We start from the raw sequence: 17,912 nt of genomic DNA on the forward strand, positions 1-17,912 counted from the left end.
AATCCTGCATTATTTTCCGGACAACCCAATACATACAGATTGGATCGATTCGTTGCATTTATTGGAGACAACGTTGTGCTATAATGCTCGATCGCATGTAGCTCGAATTGTCACCCATTACATGAATGATGTAAAAATTATCACAATGAACTGGCCAGCACGATCTTCTGAGAAGAATCCCACACTTATTGGACATGGTAAAAAGATGGATGAGACATCGTTCGCTGCCTCCAACAAGTGTTGAAGAATGGTATTCTGTTTTAAAAGACAAACTACTATCGTTTATTTACTCGCTGCTTATTGGACTTAAGGCCCGCCGGGAGATCAGAGGATGTAATACGCCTTATTAAGATCCAAACTAGAAATTGTTAGTTAAATGTTAATCTATCACTGAATGACTTTCCGATATTTTGGCGATTTGTTTTTAAAACCATCATAATTAAATAATCTTTATTTAAACTTTTACTTTAAGCTTTATTAAACCATGGACGACCGAAGCTGATCAGCTCTACGACTATCCGGGTCGGACGATATCTAGGAAGGCCGAATGTAGAATGTTGACCGCCACATCATCGGAGGCCTACGTGGCAGAGTTGGGCAAAATCTAACTAATTCAATCATGATTAAGAATTTTGATTGAAGTTTAATCATGATTGAATTATTCATGAGCAAATTAATCATTATATGATTTAATCATAATTAATTCAATCATGAGGTATGACTAATGATTGAATTAGTTTGATTTTGCCCAACTCTGGCTACAATGACCAACTTACCAAAATCCAACCGACTCCGGATAAAAATTTTGAGATGAGAGTCGTGCTCAAGGCTAACCTTCAAAAATTGTTATCATAAATGAAAACAAAAGTTACATAATTATTCTACATGTCTATTGTATTACAATCAAGACCCCTAGATGGTGTATTTTCCAAATAATGTAAAAATCTCTCCTTTTAAGAGGAATAAATTTTAATTCAAAGAAATATTTTTTCCATTGATCGGTTATGTAAACATATTTACTTTGCAAAGCGTAGCTTGTTCTAGCATTTTTTCATTTTATTTTATTATCATTATTATTATCATTATCATTATTTTTTGGCTTTTCATAACGACGGAGTTGTACTTATAATTGGAAGATTGATTTTTGTTAAATAAGGTTGCAGGATTTTAGTTTTGATGAAATTAATTTCTGTTAGAAATTTTTTTTAAAGTGATGAAGTGTATTTTTCATTTTGTGAGCACCCATTTGAACATGATTTATCGAAATTTAGTGATGACTAACTATATTGTGACTAAATTAGTCATGCCTTGTATTTAATTACTATCATGACTAATTTAGCCATCAATCACATATGTCGACTAATGACTAAATTAGTCACTTACTACCAATCATGACGAACGGTCTGAGTGATCAATCATTAATCATTAGACATGACTAATTTTTGCCCAACACTGCTACTTGGCGCGAACCCGTGTTCGGCTCTCCCTTCTAACTGGGCCCCAGCTGTCAGTCTAGCCTAGAATTTGTAAACCACACGGTCCTACGAACTCGGTTTTAAGCTAAAGTATTTTAATGTTATCTAGTTATTCTTGTACGTGTTTTATGTTTTCTTTATCAATAAATTACAATTAATTACGGTTTTTAGTTGAGATGAAAAAAAAGTTAATAGGGGACCGCGGTAGCCGAGTGGTTAGCATGAGAGACTCTCACGCCGCGGTCGTGGGTTCGATTCCCACCGTCGCCTCTGGCCCTTTTTTCCCCGATAACCCCCAATTTGAACACACAAGAATTCGTACTATGGCTAATATGCAAGACCATAAGGCCAATAAAAATAAAAAAAGTTAATGGCACGAGAGGGATTCGAACCCACGACCTTCGGCTAGATACGCTGCTGCTCTACCACCTGAGCTATCGTGACCTCTTTACCAATAAACTTTAACTTTTTCTTTCTTTATTTATGGGAGTCCTTTAATTCCCTACATACATATAAGTTTAAATAAACAATAAACGTTATAGAAATTTATACCATTAGGCACAATCTGTTAAAAAATATAAGAAAGAATGTATTAAAAACCTCATGTTTGCCATTAAAAAAACATTTCTTGTTATCTAAGCCATAAAAATTAATTTAATCAAGGTCATAATCTCGGATGTGAGTAGGTATACTTCTAATAAGGATTCTAAAGCGGCCGTATATTCATCCCAGCACATAATTCCTCTTCCCGCTTTCCTAACGAAATAATTGAAAGCTCTGGTAAAAAACCAATTACTCAGAGAATGGAATTTACTGGAATATCTCGGTTGGAGTTTTTTAATAAAACGGTTAGAGTTGAAGAAATACCGTTTGCTATGAATCATTAAAAAAAGAAGACAAAAATGAATTTATTTCCTGTTCATTGAATACATTATTATGAGAAAAAAATTAAATGATAATGCAGAACAGAATAATGCAAAATGAACACCCAGCTCTCAGCAAGTTTAACTTGTGCTTGAGAGCAGGAGTTAAGAGATACTTAATGCCACATTACATGTACCTACATGTATTTTTTTGGGCACTGGCTACCAGCAGTGAAGTCATTCTTTCACTCACCGTTATGACCGATGGAGTACAGCCATCGGCCTTAAGCCAGGAACATACTTACCCGATGTTACCCGACGCCTTGCCACGTTTTGGTGGGGTGTGCACATCTATCCGACGCAAGCACACGTCGCGTACAGTCCACAGCGTTTATCACAATAATCTCTATCACAATCGCAACGCATCTTTTGTTCTTAATGCACTATTTTGAGCAAAACATTGTAATAAATTGTTAGTTAAATTTTATGAGCACAACCATCTTATAAATTGTTTGTTACACTTAATTGTTTTAAATAAAGTTACTCCTAACCATCTAATTAAACAATGTTTATAAAAACTTATGCATTTTTGATCTCGTTTAATTTGGCTTACATTAAAATGACATGTTGTAATTAATATAACGACAAAATTACATGTACTTAGTTTGAAATAAACTACAAAAAATATGAGTGTCTTGTTCTGATGCTACCCGACATTACAAAATGGTGTAATTTTACAAGCAAAACTATGAAATAAATTGTTAATTAAATTTTATGAGCAAAACCGTGTAATAAATTGTTCCAATTTTAGTATATGTACCGCCGAAGCGAGTACAATAAATTGTTAGTAAAATTCATTGTATCAAAAAATCGTATTCCGGTGTTTTGATTAATTTTCTACTAAACCATTAAAATTAATTTTTTAAATAAAAACTAATCAATATTTAATCACAGTTAATTTGGTTTATATTAAAATAAGTATGTTGTAATGAATATAACGACAATAATACATGTAGTTTGAATAAAAATATGAGTGTCCGGTTCTTTTGTCTTCGACTGTACTTGATGCGACCCGACGAAAATCTGAACAGTGGGGATCGCAGAGCGTCGGGTAGGTTAGCGTGGCATAGCATCGGGTAGATGTGCACGGGGGTAATGCAACCTTATGGAAAATCGGAGTTTGGATTTGCGTCGGGTAGCATCGGGTAGATGTGCACGGGGGTAATGCAACCTTATGGAAAATCGGAGTTTTGATTTGCGTCGCATAGCGTTGCGTCGGATAAGTGTGTTTCTGGCTTTATGCTATACATAAATAATAATTTAATTATTTATAAATTTATTACAAATACATGTATACATCATAACCCACATACACATGTACTTAAACATGTAGTATATACAATATTTATATGTGAGGAAACACCAGGCAACAGGGGCCCAACCATTACACTCGGCCGGAACGATTTACTGTCAGGGCTTATGACTACTCGCTCCCTATAGAGACCAACGCATGGAACTTTTCGTTCAGATGTGACACAGTGAGCAACATTTTCTCTACAAACGGAACACCTGCGCGGGTTTTAACCCTAAAGCAAGTGTCCTTGTGTCAGACAGGTATGGTAGTTGCTCAATCGGGTTAACATGATCCTTTCCTTTCGTTTGATACTCCCAAGTGGCCATCGTTCAGTCGTGATCTTATGCACAGGAGCTTCTCGAACCTCCCCGTCCTCTGACACTGCCATGCATTGTTATACCGAACGAAAGTGTTTACTTTAGTAGCAATAAATTTTATTAATGCATTTGTTCTTGTAATATAAATAAAGTCCATAATAGATAAAAGCTACAACAACATTACATTACAATTTATGCTAATTAATACGAAGGTTTGAATACGTCAAAAATAATTGTTTGCCGTTTTTTAAAATCAATATAGTTGTTTGGTGTTGTACTTCTATGTTTATTTAGAAACATCGTTATTATAGAAATTTGAGCAATAATTGTTAGAGAAATTGTAGATTTTGTGATACAATCCCGAACTAGAATCTCATATGTTATGAAGGTTTGTACTAATGCAAAATAAACAGATCTCATAAATCTTAAAATTTTGAAATTATAAATTACTTTTCTAAACGTTTTTAGCAAAGCATCAATGTAATGTAATAAATTCACTAATTTCGAGGTCCGCTTGACCAATTAATATATTACAATTAATTAAGGTTTTTGGTTGAGATTAAAAAGTCAATGGCACGAGCGGGATTCGAACCCACGACCTTCGGCTAGATACGCAGCTGCTCTACCACTTGAGCTATCGTGACCTCGATCCACTCGGACACTAACTTCCCATCTCACCCCACATTTTGAATTTTCCCTCCTTTTTGCCATTTTTCAAATGTTGGATTGGATTCTCGACGACAAATGAAATGGCCACGGAGAGCTTTAGTGAAGTATACTTCATTTTAAATCATTAAATTCACTAATTTCGTGGTCCGCTTGACCAATTAATATATTACAATTAATTAAGGTTTTTTTGTTGAGATAAAAAACCTTAATTAATTGTAAAACATAAAGTTAAATTTATTATCCAAAATTATTATCATGGGTCTAATCAGGCAATTACATTTAAATGTATTTACACAAGAATGTAACACTTTATTTTCACTTAAGATGTTTGGACAACTATGGACTTGGCGAGTAATCTGGGAAGAATTCTTGAAAGATTCTTCAGACAGCCACTTTTGAATTTAATACAATTTAAAAAACCGTCAAACCGCTTTACATAAAACTGTCACTGAAGATGGCCTATTAGACCAAAACGCTTCGAAAAAGCCTATTGTGTAAAAGTATATTTATTTCCATCACATCATCTCAGAAAATTTTAGTTTAAGTGAATCGTTAATATAAATTAAAAATAGTACACGCCCAAAATTACTTCCCTGTGGTACATCAAATTAATACGTATGGATTTGTACTAGTTTGGCTTATTTTCATTTTTTTCATCCTATTGAACAAATTTTTTAATGAAATTATAAACTGATTCTTTGATACTAACATTGAAATTTTTTTTCTGCAATATTGCATGGTGTACAGAATCAAACTACATTTGAGATATCCAAAAATAATCCTATGACTTTATTTTTATTGTCAAGAGCTTTTGATATTAAAACAAAAGCTTCAAAAAGTGCATCTTCTGCAGATTTGCATGATTGAAATCCATATTGGAGCAATTAATTTATTATCAGAAAAAATTAACAATTTTTTTTAAAATCATTTTTTCAAAATATTATTTAGTGATAGTGTAATGAAAATAGGCTTATAATCATTAGCATCACTTTTTGGGCCCAATTTATGTAATGGGATTAGTATAGATTTTTAAATTTAGCAAGGAAATGTCTAAGTATAAAAGATAAATTATAAATATGGATTGGAAGATTTTTTTTAATACAAAATTTGATCAATTATACTCAGAGAAGGTGATTTTACTTTTAATCTATTTAACATCGGCAGGATATTGGTTTTAGCCAAGAAAAATTTAATAAAGAAAAGGTTGAACAAGGTACTCTATCGATTGCATTATTTGATTTTAGGGTGAGTTAATTTAGAAATAATGGTAGATTTTTTATTTGGACGAACATGGGAACAAAACCATGAAAGTATTTTTTTATTTCCATCTTTTCTGTTATTATTTTCTGATTAACTCGCCTAGATTCGTATTATTTTTTTATGAAATGTCATCGAAAATGGGGAAAAATATATGTAACCTGTGAGAATCTCCTGCTCTGTATATCCTGGGAAATTATATAAGTCCAGGTAAAATTTGGATATAATATGGCCCTTTGATCTTCGTAGTTTTCCCAACGCCTACACGCATAAATATATGTATCAAATGCAAAATTTGTATTTTATATTCTCTCTTCTGTACAGGAACAAATATTTGTTGAATTTTTAATTTCAAAGTGAATATTTTAACTTGGTAAATGTTTTAACAATTAAACAACGTGCATTAAGTGACACATAAAGCGAAATTACCGTGGAATTGGAGAAATTATTAATTTTTTAAACTCATAAATATGAAAAATGTCAATGTATATATACAATTGTATACATTGATGTTTATTCCTCTTTTATATACATAGTTAACTGATACTCGTTTGTATCTAGTACAATTGCCATAGTTTAATACACATTGTCATTATTCTCGCACATAATTCTTTTGTATCATTTTTCGTCTGGTGCCTTCTAATTTAATCTCTTGAATCACACGACACATTTTTGCATCCATGACTCTTGTTTGCGCCTCGTTGTACTTTGGACTGTCGGTCCCTCAGTTCAACCATATCCACTATTCGTACCCAGTTGTAGCCGAACCGGCCTGGTGACCGTATCGAATATTTTTAAATTGATTGTCTGGTGAATAAAGCTTCGTCGTTATTCCCGGTTATCGTGCCGTTCACGTTCTCGAAATCGTGGTTTGCCATCTCACCCGAACTTTCGTCGATCGAACAGTTCCTGCGGCGTGATAGTTGTCTCCACCACGAGGTAAGGGTTTTCCGTTCCTTTCTTCCAAAACCGTCTTTTCTCTCCGATCCTCTATCCCCCTGGAACCCTCGTCGGTGAAGAAAGGAGTCGATGGAAGACAGGTGAGATTTATTTTAACATTCTTTATTATTTCTTTCTGTTCAAATTAATTTTATTTTACTCGGTTTTGTTCATTTTCTGTTTTTAAATTTAATTTCATCAACATACAGCCCGTTGTCTCCGGCGAAAACAACTCTGCTTCGACTTAATTGGACTTTATTTACAACTGTAAGATAGCTCTCCAGTAGGAAGTCAGGCGATTTTTCTGTTAACGTTTCTGGGACATTATTATACATTTTTCGCCCCTCCACGCGTGGTGAAATTGTTCTAAAGCAGAACTCATGCCCAAACATTCAATCATTGCCAAACCTAATGAGAGGGTTCCAGAGTACTCGATATTCCGCTGAAAAACCGCCTCATTCACTCTAATAAATACATACATACTTTATGTAAAATTATAATTTACATTTCTACACTGCGTTAATCAATTCATCAATTCAATGACGAGATACGTCTTCTCGGAACTAAGCTTGATCGCGAAATCAAAATGGGGGCTGAGTCCAAGGGCGCTCTCCATCACTTAAAAGCGTATACCTGCCCATTGCCACGTACGGAGGAGCAGCTTGGGGAACAAAATTGCAAAGCAGGAGTAGAAGCATCGTCGAGCAGAGTCAAAGAATAGCGCTCCTGAGAACGACTATAGCTTATAGGACAGCCCCTACTCACGCCCTCCAAGTCCTTGATTCCGCTGCACCAATAGACATTATCCTCCACAGTAGAATTGCAATCCGGCAGCTAAGAGATGGAAAGGAGCCAACAATGGTAAATTTGGATGCACCAGATAGGAAAAGGCTACGAACTGCACCTAGAAAGCAGATCCGGGAGATCCTTACAGTTTGGATAGACAACTTGTGGCAGGAAAGATGGGACAGAAGCACCAAGGGAAGGTTAACCCACGAGTTTCTACCCACTATTGAGGACCGAGCAAGAGCAAAGTGGTTTCAACCAGATTTCTGGATCACCCAAATAATGACAAGTCACGGAAATTTCAACGCTTACTTGCACCGATTCCGTAGAGCTAACAGTCCACTGTGTCCCGACTGCGGAGTTGATGACAGTGTCCAACACAGACTATTCAACTGCCCCCTCCTTGACAGTGTGAGGGAACCACTAAAGCTCCTCTTCCGCCACACTTGGCCACCGACCCTCAACGAACTGGTTAAAGAAAAGAGGACGTTTCAGGTCCTCAAGCCTGTTAGCCGAGCTATAGTGGATAAAGTAACTGATTAGTTTTTTCTTTCTTTCTTTTTTCTTCGTTTTCTTCCTATGATAAGTTACTTGTTAGATCTTAGCGTTTCCCTGAACTTTTAATTCCGGGCTGGTTACTCCTTGTATCCATAATTGTTATTTATTTATTAAAATATAGTATTTATTAGAAAGTGTATTCAAAAGGATTAACCAGCAAGGGGGAGACGTATTAGATTAGATAAATTAATAATAAGAAAAAAAATTTCCCTTCTTCCTTGGGTCTTCCCTTTCAGGCATAAGATCCCCTAAACTTGCATCCCATTTGAATTAGTTTAGTGGCCGTGGTCCGTCGGTATGGGGTCTCCCTTAGGTACGGCGGGGAGGTGGATGGGAAAAAAAAAACAAAAAAAAACACTGCGTCTAAAATACTAACCTAGATTTGTGGGTTTATGGTGTACTCGATATTCCACCTCAGAGCCACCCACGCGTACACTACTATCACACTAATAAATACATTCACTCAAGCGGTAACCACTCATTCTATATGTACAGCTAAGAATGCGGAGCCACTGGCGAATTTAATATTATGGCAGTGCCTCCGCCCATTCACTCTACAAGAAACACCTAATCGGACTGTTACTCTGAAATAAAATCAATCCTAGAAAATAATTTAATATAATTATTTATTTTTATAATTTAATATAAATATTAATAAGTTATTATAAATTATTCTTCATAAAGTTATTAAATCATTCATCCTAATAAGCTAAAGTAATGTTCCAATACTAATCATCGTAGGATAGGCAAGTGTATTTTTTTGTATGAAATTCTAACACGCTAAATGCCGAGATGGAAAAAAAATAAATGCACTTGCAATTATGCAGAATTCATATATTATAAAAAGGGGCAAAATGGATCCGGCAATATCGCATATAGAAAAGGGAAGCACATTCGTAATAGAATCGAGATTGGGGAAGATAGAATTTTTATACATGCAAAACGGGGAGTCGGGTGATAAACATAAAAATCAAATATATCGGCTTGTGTATGCGCGAGACAGTTGGTTCAGATATGTGGCCCCCACGTATCTCTACTTTTGTATATCACACAGGAATGTCTTGCTCGCTAGGTTGCCAATCAATAGACACCCAAACAGTACAAACTCAATTCAATACAGTCGAATGCCGAGGACAATTTGACTTGTTCTTATCAAACCTGGACCATCCGCTATTAATTCTTTACGCTTTGATCTCAAATTAAATCGTTTCAACTCTGGTTGGCCTCTCCTTGCCTATTTTTTCTTCACATCACTATTTTCAACAATCCCTTTTATAAATAAATTAGTAGAAACTGTTAAGAGTTTCCTTAAAAGTTTTATTTTTTTATTATTATTAAGCGTTCCACCTTACCAACTGTCGGGTTTTTTCCTTTCCTCCATCAATTTCTTCATCTTTGAAAAAAGTAATTAAAAAAGAAATTACACCACTAAAAAGGATATTAAATGGAGTACGTTTGCTGAAATCTGCTGGTCTCTAGCTTTGGAAATAATAATTTAAAATCACCATAGCAAGTTTTCAACTTTGAAAAAAATAAATATTTTTCATAGTTCTGGCTACTAAAACGCTTATTTCACGAACATTTACAACTTAATATTAATCACATCTTATTGGAAATTTAACGTAGTTTTCAATGGTATCAACGGATTTGTTCAAAACCTATCAGTTATAGAGTTATCATTGTTTATTTGAAGCAAGGTCGTGAAATCTTAAAAAATCAGAAAAAGTGGAATAACTCCGAAACTGTAGAGATTCGGTCCATAGTTAATTAGGGCTTTTTGTTTCCGTATTGAATGTAGAATCTACTAGCAAAGTTTGTAACACGAGTAACCGAACACCCTGTAATAATATTTTGTGAAACCCTGAGGTCAGCCTTGATATGTTAAATAACTTTCTTTATTTCGATATGTTAACTTTTATCTACAAATTAATACTTTTCAGTTTCAAATTAAACATGTTTTTACGTCACATTAACATATTTAATTTTAAGTTACCCTTTTTATTTTAAAATAAACTTCTTTAACTTCAAATTAACTCTTTTTAATTTTAAATTAAACGCTATTAAATTTAAATTACCCCTTTTTAGTTTCAAATTACAATTTTCTTTACATAATTAAATAAAAAAAGTAGGATATGGAAAATATGCGAGGAGTTAGCCAGCAGATAAAATAAAATAAAAATAAATAAATAAAATATAATTGTATAAGTTAATTTCATGGGTAAAAAGCTATTAGCGTGATAATATACACAGAAAATACACAAACTGTTGATTATTTTAAAAGGTAAATATAGTCTTAATAAACGGAATCGCATTGACCCTAATATAACACATGTTACTTATGCACAGAAAATCGGCACTAAAGTTGATAGTCCATACCACATCGTAATAATCCTGAATCGACGCCTATCAAACGTTAAAAATTTACGGAACCCTAATTAGTATAGTTTCCCGTATCAGTTTTGTTAACAATTAAAATACGCTTTTACACAATCACTGCTCGAAATACTACTCGAAAAAATAATAGATTAAACAGGATGTTAATTATTTAATGTACACATGAATCATTACAGATATTTTTTTGAAATGATCAACACCTGTGGGGTTTGGCAATCGCGAGTGATTATTCTTACTTTAAATAAAGAATGATTGCTTTCCTTTATTGTTCACCGTTTTGAGTTATTTTGTATGGACATCGATAAAACTATTACTCTTGAATGTATTAAGTCTAGTCTTGGACGATATTGTGGCCTTTTTTTCCAACATGCTGTTTTAAAAGATTTAAAATACATTGAGAGGCAAAAAAGTGGCAACCCATAATATCGTTGAGTATAGTATCGGCCTTAATGATAAATATTGGAGTAAAGAGATCAGGGATGAAGCCATGTAGGTGAAAAAACCAACTTGTTTTTCTGCACTCGAGCTTTCGGCTGTATTTGACGCCATCATCAGGACTCTATTTAATTACATTCAGTGTTTCATTAAGTTGAAACTCCAGGTTGTTTAACATTACCAGAACAACTGTCCAAATGTATCAAGCTAGTAGGGTTTACGCAAGCAGATCCACTCGGATCAGGTCGCTATCGTGTCACATATTCAAAGAAATGATGCTTGTAATGTTTTGCTTGTACTCGGTAATCAGCATTCCGCTAATTTTGAGATCAAGCAACAACATCAAACATTTAGAAATATTAATGTCAGTGGAAGAATTATATAATCGGGATTACGTGCGAAAGAACTGTTACTGGTCCAGAACTTCTGACAAGACACCGAACGACTGGGTTGTTTCGCAAGAAATCAAATCACTTGGTTTGAACAAGAATGGATTACAATCTTGTTTTCGGATGAGTGAAGATTTTGTTTGAGGTTTTGTGACCGCTGAGAGAGTGTTTGGAGAAGTACAGGATTACGTTATATCTCCACAACATTCTTCAAGAAACTCTGAAGGTGTTGGTGTTAAGGGTTGGGCAGGCATTTCTATGGAATGTGGAAGGTCGCACAAACTTGATCTTTATAGAGGGTTCCCTAACAGCTGCGCGATACATTGAAGATGTGTTATCAGAAAAAGATGTTTCTTATATGCCACACTAATTTGTGACGGTTTTATTTTATTAGCAAGGCCTCACACACATTTGGTCGTTAGTGACTACTTGGAAACGGCTTCAATTCAATGTTTTGAGACGAGATGTCAAAAAGGGTAAAAAGTCGCTCAATGATTTCAGAGAATTTGCAAGAATTAAGAATGTCGCTGTTGAAGGAGGATGACAATATTCCACACGACTACATTGAAAACCTTGTAAAATTGTTGCCACGTCGGATGCAAGCCGTGGTCAACCCAAGAGGAAGAAGTACTCCGTTCTGATTGGAATATTTTCGTCATTGTTTATGTAGCAACAATTTTAGTAAAATTGTTTTACTCAGTTTAATTTTTTATTTAGGTATATCTTATATTTTCGTTTTAAAATAACCAGTAAACGACTAAAAAATAAAAAATTATAACGATTGTAAGTATTTACGAAAAAACGAGGGTTTCCACTTTTTCCCTCTCAGTGTAAATGGAAATTTCCTGTAAATACAAACAACCCCCAATAAATAATAAAATAAGGGAATACGGTTAGTTGGGGGAAGTGAAAAATGTAACGTTATTCCTCTATAATGCGATGAACGAATTGAGAATGGTGGTGAAGAAGAGCCGCGTCAGAGTCGGGGCGGCCAGTTATGATTTTGATAAATGAGTTGAGAGAGAAGCCCGTTTAGTTTCAAAGGAGAAGGGGGATGGGGTTGAGGCTTAAGTAGGTATTACCCGAAGGCTTCCACCTGGGAAGCACCTGCATCCATCCACGGAACATAATCAAACCATAAACTTTCCTTTACAACCGACACAATTTTATATTTTTCGTAAACAAGGCTTCATAGCCGGATCATAAACGTTCTCCAACAACTCAATCTCGTTGGAGTATCTTTCGGTAAACATTTTCAACCCGGGTGGAAGGTGCGAGAGGTCTTTTTTTGAGACAAATCTTACTTATTTTCTTTGGCGGAGTGCCTGCCTGCTCTTTCCGGATCGGGTTTTATTTTTACGATCCGGGGCTGTAAAACACTCGCAACACCATTCATGGTGTTCTTTCGATTACCAATTTACACTGGGAAACACTTTCTTGACTATTTAATTCTATTAGATCAAAAAGTAACATAACCTGAGTAAAGCAAAACTCTGTTTCTTCATAGAGAACACCTTGTAACATGAATGGACTATACCAACATAAAATTTCGTTCTTTCAAGTCCCTCTTTTAAATACGATGTCACATACTCAAGGATGCCCTTATTTCATTAGTGATGAAAATATTTGAGAAAAAAGGTAAAGAAGAATCACTGGGCATGAAGTAATGATGATAATTTTTGATGAAGATAATGAAGTTCATTTGCACTTTCAAACTCAGCTAGTTTGAGACGAAATATGAAAAAAGAAATATGGTTTATTAAAGTGTTACAGATGACCATTTTGACATCTACATTGTGAAAAAGGACAAGCAAAATTATATAAAGATATGTAATTTCTAATCTTTCATCCTATCGTGAAACATTCTTTCTTTCATCCTATCGTCTTTTAGAATACATGTCAGATTTTTGGCGGATTCTTACTTTATTGGGGAAGAGTAGTTTAAACTGGAGTTTTAGGGTAAAGAGAGACCCATTACACAATGAGAATGCAGTTAAGACAAAACTCCATTTTTGCCGAATGATGATACTTAGTTATAAAAATGATTATTATGAAATGAAAACTTTTGCGACAAATTCAAGCTCAGCCAGTTTCAGAATCTAAACATCAATGTAGGAACTTTGTTTGTGAAGAAGGTCGACCACTTGAACCACATCGAATTTGAGGGAAAGGAACAGCAAAACTAAACAAAAATATGTCATTATTAATCTTTCAGGTGGAAAATAGGTTGCCCAACTTGAATCTTTTGTTCTTTCATTTTTTAGAAATATCAGCTCTTCAGGTAGATTTTTATTTTATAAGTGATGAGCACATTAAAGAAGAGTTTCAGAGGAAAAAAGATAAGAACCTTTAAACATGAAGGAATGGTGATACTTTATGATGAAGATAATACCTTTAAAACAAGACCCGTTCCAACTTCAAGCTTAGCCAGATTCAAGCTCTAAAGCTAAAGGGAAGAAATTTTATTTTTAAAAAAGAACGACCATTTGAACCACATCGACTTTGAGAAAATGGCACAAAAACTCCAAAGGGATATGGCATGACTAATCTTCCAGGCGGAAGGTAAGATGCCCAAAAAGTAATCATTTTCTTATTTCATGTTTTTTCTTTTTTTTTTAATGTCATATCTTCAAGCAGGTCCTTACTTTATAGGCGACGAGTAGATCAAAGAGGCGATTAGGAGTAGAAAAGGAGAAGAACATTGTACAAGAATAATGGTGATATTTAAATATGAAGTTAATTGACGACCCCCTGCAACTTCGAGCTCAGCCAGACTTAGTCTTTTTTTATAAAACTTTTTTTTTATAAAAAATATTAAATCTTCAGAGAGGTCCTAATTGCATAAATGCAAGAACGTGTAAAACTTTCGTTTTTTCCATATTTTAAGTTCTTCCTTTTGGAAAATATGGCAGATCTTTACGTAAGTTCTTATTTTATTGATTAGCACAGATTAGGGGAAATTTGAGAAGAAAGAGAGAGAGAGAGAGAGAGAGAGAGAGAGAGAGAGAGAGAGAGAGAGAGAGAGAGAGAGAGGAACCACTGGCCATGGCGTAGACTGTCGAGACTAAGATGAATTTTCTCGATTGATGATACATTAAGATGAAGACCTCCTGCGACTTCAGGATTAGCCAAACTCTGTAGACGAAATAGCCACTTTTTTTTGGGAATAGGGTTTAAAAGAGGGGGCCGCAAGGCCTTCTACACCTCGACCCGAATAAATCTATTGTGCTCGTCTTTTTGGAGAGGAAGGAAAAAGTTATCGAGATTGAGAAAAATGACAAATTCTTACTTTTCGAATGTTGATGATTAAAGATATTATTCCGAAAATTGTACATCACGCAAATGAATGAATCCGAAGCAGTGAGGATCAACTCCGATTTTACATAGCTCGACCCACTGATGACAAACAATAATTTGATCGGCTGTTTGCTTCTTTGTTACGAACAATCTTAAATTAGACTGATCTTTTTTTCCTAATTCTTCAATCATCTCCAGAAGAAACTATGAATTGATGTTTTGTGTCCTATGACTTGAAATTTGCAGGGTATACTTAATAGGTTCTGCAGATTTATGGTAGTTTTTTGTGCCGTCGTTTCAACTTTATTTAACTAATCCTGGCTGGTTAGGTTTGTCATTTTGCCTGTTTTATTATTACATGGTATTGTTTTTTAAGCTATAATAACACGCTTCAGTTACTCCGTTTCAACAAAGTAGATCAACACGTGCCATTGGATATGGAGAATTTATAAAACGCGCCTTAAAGTTATAAAACTAGATAACAAACAGATTTGTTGATCAATACTGCATTTTTTGTAATAAATTGTACAATTTGTCTTCTGGATATTTTAGATTTTCATTACATATATATTGTAGTTTCGCTAATTAATTGTCTTTCCTGAATCAGGGGGGGGGAACACAGCAAAGAGTTGGATTTCTGTTTCACTGTTAACACCTGTCTCAACATTCAAGATGTGTTTCAGAAACACATTTGGTAAGTCTCCCGAAATGGTCTGGAAAATCACTTTGATCAACGATAGACGTATGAGCACATCTCTCACCGAATCCCCCAAGATTAATATTTACGTCTGGATCGAAAACTAACTCGAAGAGACGTTTATTTTTTTTTCTCTGCAGGGCGCTCGGGTCTAAAGATTCGGTGGAATCGCCTGCTGAATATTTGACACAGTGTTATGTTTTAACTCTGCCTTGTATGTGCCTTTGTTTTGAGATTTCCTAGAGTATAAGGCTGATGTGCGCGTTCTCCTATTTTATTCAAATCCGACCCGGGGTTTCATGTCCCGGCAAAGAAAACCCGACCGTTTTCTTGCATTCATGAGATAAATATGATGGCCAGCACTCCCCCTTTCTCGCAGCCCCACCGGGCGTCCACGTCCCACTGTTCGAAATAGCTGTTTACCTCGTTTCGATTCAAGATTTAGACACAAGCATTGGTCTCCTGTGACTGGTATGGTCAGTATATATTTAAAAAAAAATCAAAATTTATAGTTTTAATAAACATATAAATCTTTTCGGTAACTTGATATCATCAGGGGTGAGTTTTAAGCAAATAATTTTTGGCATAACCATAATGTTTCAATTAAACATTTTGTGAAAACATTTCGATTTTTGAACCTATTAGAAACCCTTCTGACAGGCCAAAGTAGCGAATGTTAACCGGGGACGTTCAAACTGTAAGTTATATAGTTCTGTTGCCATGTAGACCTCATAAAATCATTTCAAAATTTATTTCTAAAGTTGAAAATTCAAAAAATGATATTGATAGATAAAAAAAGGGGCCGCGATAGCCGAGTGGTTAGGGCAGACTCTCGGCTAGTAGATCCCCAGTCGTGGGTTCGATCCCCACCGTCGCCTCTGGACTTTTTCTGACGCCTAAGGGGACCGGTGGCCGCAATTGAAAGAAATTGACACGGCACTCATCAATGGAAGGGACGGGATTAAATCTCAGTGACCCTGAATTTGGTCCCAACTCGCTTCAAACATGAATTTCTTCGATGGAAGAACACCGGCACACCGGGGGCTCAAATTCACACTCGTGTTGCGAGCCCCCAAAAGTGGAGCCAGGGATAAAGCACAATAAGCTGCAGTGCTCAGGAGGGAACTCCTCCAGTTCCTGGTATCCATTGTAAGAAAAAAAAAAGAGAGTGTAAAACCCTGAAAAAACCATGCATTTTTAGGTATGTTTTCTCATTAATAGTTAAACTTAAACATATAAAATTATTATTTACTTTAAAGTAAACTATGGCAATCTGGCTATATTTTTACCTTGATGTGATTGATACAAGTCTTATTATTAAGATTGTTTTTATTATTCATAATTATGTTTAAAAAAGATAAAAAGAAACGGTCAATTCTTTCCTCCATCTTTCGAGGAATAGATAGCACATCTCCATCAGTAGCACTTAAATATTATTTCTAATCATTTACTCTTACAGATTTAAACATCAAGTTGCATTACGCGAAATTATAGCTACAACAGACGACAATCATAATGGGGTATGAATGGAAGAAAGATATCGTCCATACCTCAAAGCAAAATTCATAAATTTATTATGGTCGAACCACAATTTTTAATATTGTACGTAAAACTATACGTTTTTAAATGTATAAAGCATTAGAAACAGTTTTAAATCGTGAAGAAGGGGATGTATTACTTGAAAGCTTGACTAAGGAATTTGCCTTACCTCTGCTCTTTTTTATATACATTTTTATGATTTTTGAAGTCATTAATAACATTAGGTTCAAAAATAAAAGGAATACAATTTTTTCGTCGATTTATTATTTTTCTTTTATTTTTCTTGTTTTATCGGGTTGTCCGGAAAATAATGCAGGATTTTAAGTTTTCATTAAAAAAAATCTATATAAAATATTCTGTTTACGTTTACAGGATTACTCATTTGTATGAATGTCAACACTTATTAATCCTCTTCCAAATGATATTGTTTGTTTACCTCTGTAGCATTCCGCTACTTGGAAATAATTCAGTCATCCTTATAATGTCAAAGCGAGAATTTCGTACGATTTTCTTTTACGAGTTTAAACTCGGCCGAAGCGGAGCCCAAACGGCTAGAAACATTAACCAAGTCTGGGGCGAGGGTTGTGTTAATGAGTGCACTGTGCAAAGGTGGTTTAAAAAATTTCGGGAGGGAGATTTCAGCCTTGAAGATGAAGAAGGTCGTGGAAGGCCTTCCTCTCTTAATGATGATGTTCTGCGATCAGTGGTGGAAGAAAACCCCAAAACAACTGTTCGAGAACTTGCTGACCACCTCAAGGCGATTGGAAAAGTGAAAAAACTCGAAAATTGGGTTCCACACTCATTAAACGATCGCCAAAAAAATCAGCGCTTTGATGTTTGTGCATCACTTCTTTGTCGAAACAAAAATGACCCATTTCTGGCCAGAATTGTTACATGTGACGAAAAGTGGATTCTCTACGATAACACTAGACGTTCTGGACAG

Source organism: Cimex lectularius, unplaced genomic scaffold (assembly GCF_000648675.2).
Source record: "Cimex lectularius strain Harlan isolate CLEC.00 unplaced genomic scaffold, Clec_2.1 scaffold9, whole genome shotgun sequence".
Lineage (NCBI taxonomy): Eukaryota > Metazoa > Arthropoda > Insecta > Hemiptera > Cimicidae > Cimex > Cimex lectularius.